Source organism: Arachis hypogaea, chromosome 16 (assembly GCF_003086295.3).
Source record: "Arachis hypogaea cultivar Tifrunner chromosome 16, arahy.Tifrunner.gnm2.J5K5, whole genome shotgun sequence".
Classification (NCBI taxonomy): domain Eukaryota; kingdom Viridiplantae; phylum Streptophyta; class Magnoliopsida; order Fabales; family Fabaceae; genus Arachis; species Arachis hypogaea.
The window spans coordinates 102,786,163-102,790,399 of NC_092051.1; the positions used below are offsets into that span (position 1 = coordinate 102,786,163).

The 4,237-nt window shown below is 33.0% G+C and overlaps 1 long non-coding RNA gene across 1 annotated transcript; it reads right to left on the bottom strand.

Annotated features, from left to right (window-relative positions):
* Positions 1–326: 326 nt before the first annotated feature.
* Positions 327–914, bottom strand: LOC112758733 (uncharacterized). Its single transcript, XR_003179804.3, has 3 exons — positions 772–914; positions 541–639; positions 327–455 (listed from the first exon to the last, which is right to left on the bottom strand). It is a non-coding gene; the product is annotated as an uncharacterized lncRNA (long non-coding RNA).
* Positions 915–4,237: the final 3,323 nt, after the last annotated feature.

Below are 4,237 nucleotides of genomic sequence, written 5' to 3' on the forward strand. Positions count from 1 at the left end.
TTCTGTTTCAATCAAAATGAGTACCTTGAGAGCATATAATGGTGACTCCACTCCTTAAACCGGAACAAGCCTACCACCTGTCAAATCCTAACGAGATTGTAGCATTACACTTCTGAAGTTTTATCCATATTGAAGAACTAGTAAACTAAACAATCAAGAGATTTTTCTTGGTCTCGTTAGGTACCTGAGCAAAAGAGTCACTTAAGGAGTGAGCAGGGTCAGTTGAAACCACCATAGTAGGGTGCCCATGATTTGCAAATCTCATTGCAGGGGAGGCAGCACAGCTTCTTGTAATACTTGAGTATAATTAACTAGCATGCATACCTGGGTATGAAAGGAACTCTCAACTTGGGGAGAACTGTATCAACAAAAAAGTCAGCTTCTTCAGCCATCTTCAATAAAGCTCTCCTTACAATGTTCCCCAAATACATACCAGAAATCAACTTCTCAAATATCTGTGAACAATAGTGGAAGAATATTACAGAATTACACATGCTGGTTAAAGCTTTAAACCAATGACTATAACGTGATGATCTTGACCTGCTCTCCAGGGTTTAAGCTCTCAGCATCTAGAGCTATATCATATTCTGTTAGAGGAAGATGTGAGGATCAGAAATTACCCCACTCCATGTTTATAACCTGCAGTATTTACATGTAATCAGAGCATTCTTTATACCAGCAAATGGTGACGCTAGCTCTAGTATGACAGTAAAGTAAAGATATTTCTAACATGCAAGACAATGACAGTCATAAATAGTATAACCTACTTACCATGTCTCCTGATTTCGGGAGAGGGCCATGCCATTTTGGAATAGCATTTGCACGTTCCACATATGCTGCATTTGTCCCTGTACCAAGGATCACAGCAGCAATGACATCCTAATTGTAGAATCTGCCTCCAGCTAGTGTTCCAATGGTATCGTTAACCTAATGCAAAATCACCGAGTTAGTCTGGTGTACATCCTTATTAGTCTAAACTTTCTATCAAACACAAACTTGAAACCATCATTCTCAACATATGAGGGATTTCTTCCTATTGATTTAAGAAATTTGTCAAGACCACTTGCATTTAGAGCTGCAATTTAAAGAATCAGACTTTATATATCAGTGTAACTGCAGCAATGCATAATGGATCCAACAAAGGACCTATTAATTTCTGTCTTATGTCAAATTAGACAGGAGAAAGATAGCACTGGGGTTTAAAAGAAGTTACCAGGTTCACACAAGGAAAGCTGGTCTTTGCCAGAGAAGAAGTTACCAACGGAGTCAACTATCATTCCGAACTTCGCTTCAAGTTTCGCCATTCAACAACAACCACCAAATTTTGCTCCTGAAAAGGAAACACAATTTCGGACGAAGAAAATTATTAATCCTCAACATGCATTTGGATTCAGTATCAATGAATAAGCTACTGAAAAAACCAACCATGAACAAAATGAGAAATGATACATATTGATATTCCTAAATATTGTAGTATAAAAAAACCTAAAAACAATCGAATTTCAATAAACTAAGTTGGCAAAGTATTGGCAAAGTATAGGAAAATGTTAAAAGAAAGCAGTTGACTTATGAATGATGGAATAACTCGCCCATCATTACTCAAAAAGCAAAACAAGTACAAGAGTAGCAGTAGCAGTTAACAGAAACGGAAGAGAAGATGAAGATGAATGTGGTTTTTCATTTTGGAGTTTAGGATTTTATATTGGAGGGATGAAATTGAGCCTTGTAAAGGATAGTAGTGTAGAGAATGGTTAGTTAGCTTGTGACTTAATAAAACTGTTAAGGCAATTAAGAATCTAATAGATTTTTCATATCAGGCAAAGCTGTTAGTTACTCATATTATTAATGCATAAATAGGAGTGCAAGTCTTGTATGTAAAACACAATCAATAATATTGCTACTTGATGTATTTTTATTTATTCTCTCTCAATTTCTCTTCTTCATTTATTGTTCTTCATGTTCTTTAGATTCTTTTTCAAATCTTCACATGGTATCATGAGCCAAGATTCTTTCAATATGGCCATAGGAGTAACACCCACTTTTTCTTCTGATTCCAAGTATTTTCTTCCAGTTATCACAGATTTGTTGCATGAAAACAACTATAGTACATGGCGCAAAACTATACTCATCACTGTACAGAGCCAATCTTTAGGAGATTATTTTTCAAAAGAAAAAAATTCATCTCAATTTGCTAAAAAAAGGTGGAAAACCATCAACTACAAAATCAGACAAGTATAAAGAGTGAAAATTGAAGGATCTTGCTTTGATGACATGGACTCTTGCATCGATGACTCCAACTTTCAAGAACAAGGTAATCAATTGTGTTATATTTCATGAAATGTGTGATAAATTACATGAAAAGTTCACTACTTCTTTCAAGACAAAAATTCAGAGTTTGAAGTCTCAAATAAGATCAATAAAAAAGAATGGAACTGCAGATGAATATTTGGCCAAGATCAGAGGTCTAGTTGATTTTTTGTTAGCTTTAGATTGTTCTTACCCTGAGGATGGATGATCATATCCAAGCGATTTTAGATGGACTCACAGAGGAGTATCATGTGTTCATTTCAGTTGTTATATCAAAATTGGGATCCTATACATTAATTGCATATCAAAATGAAAACACATAGCAACAGTGATGGGTTGGAAAAGCAGAAAATGAAGTTGAAGCTAATTTAAACATCAAATGAACCACACATAAATTCAAACTCAACCATAGTTTGATTCTTCATGCTTTTTTTTCGATAATATTTTCTCTTAATTGTGATGTGCCTTATTTTACAAGTATGAAGTTTTGTTTTACAGTAAAAAATTTCTCATCCCTAAGTGTTGCATTTTAATATCTTCAAGAACTTTGACAAGAAGATGTTCAAGAAACTAAATAAATAAATATAATAGCTATATAGCTTCCTCTCTTCAAGAGCAAAGCGTGCAATGTAAAATCACTTTAAGCAGAACCCAGAATTTGGAAGAATTTAGATTATTTCATTAAATAAGAAATATCAGAGTAAGTTTAGGTGATGGGTTCATTAATTTGTCAAATATATATACATCATTTAGTCCCAATTTAACTGATATGTGATTTACTACTTACACTAAAAACACAACAGAAACATGTTTTTCTTAATTTATTTATACAAAAATAAATAAAAACTTAAATTTTAAATTTACTAAAAATAAAAAATGTCTACCGCTATATAATATAAATAAAGATAACCAACTAATTCTTATCCATATTTTTTTGTCTGTTTGTAGGTCTAAAACATTATGAATTTGACTGTAAGAGTTTGAGTAGTGGTTTGTAAGCTTCTCTTTTAACTGGCCTCCTTTTACTATGAATTCTAAGAATTAGCATATGAATTGCAGCATAAAAGACAAAGAAGATGATAAATGTCTAAAAATATTAACTTAGGAAACAAGCTTCCCTTTGTAGTACTTTCAAAGGGTTACCCTAAATAACTTTTGGTGCCATCAAACTTTGATTTAGAGTTGCTGTCAAGTGCAAAGAAGGACAAACTTTTGCAAATAATGGGGTAAAGACAACATTTAAATAACAAGAAGGCCATATATGAATAAAAACTTAGACACTAGAAAATATAATTGTTGTTAACATGAAATTTCAGTTGCTACATGTCAGAAATCTCAATGCCCTCTATTGACACTAGGCATTGTTGAAGGAGCTGCAATATAAAAAGCATAACAAAATACGTGTAGAAAGAAAGAGTTTTCAAGACTTTGTGAGAGAGATGATATGAAACTGAATTACCTCATTCATTGATTACAAACAAGATACAAAGGGAGAACCTTGTATATGTGAGGGAACTAGCCTATACAGAAAGATATCCAAAATGGACTCAAAACAGGAAGCTTAAAACAGAAACTAACACCTAACTTACTATATAATATAGAATTGGAGGTTACAAACAAACTATTATTCCTAACTTCACCAGTAAATTAATGTATGCAGACATATGGGGACCATCACCAGTAAATTCAAGAAATGGTTTTCATTTTTATATTAGTTTTGTTGATGCATTTAGCAAATATACTAGTATCTTTCTTTTGGTCAATAAATCAGAAGCTTTTAAAGTCTTTAAACAATACAAATTGAGGATGGAGAAGTAAACAGGACACTCCATTTTAGCTCTACAATCTGATCATGGTGGGGAATTTACTTCTCAAGTTTTTACTGCATTTTTAGCATTAGAAGGTATTATTCATAGATTATCATGCCCTT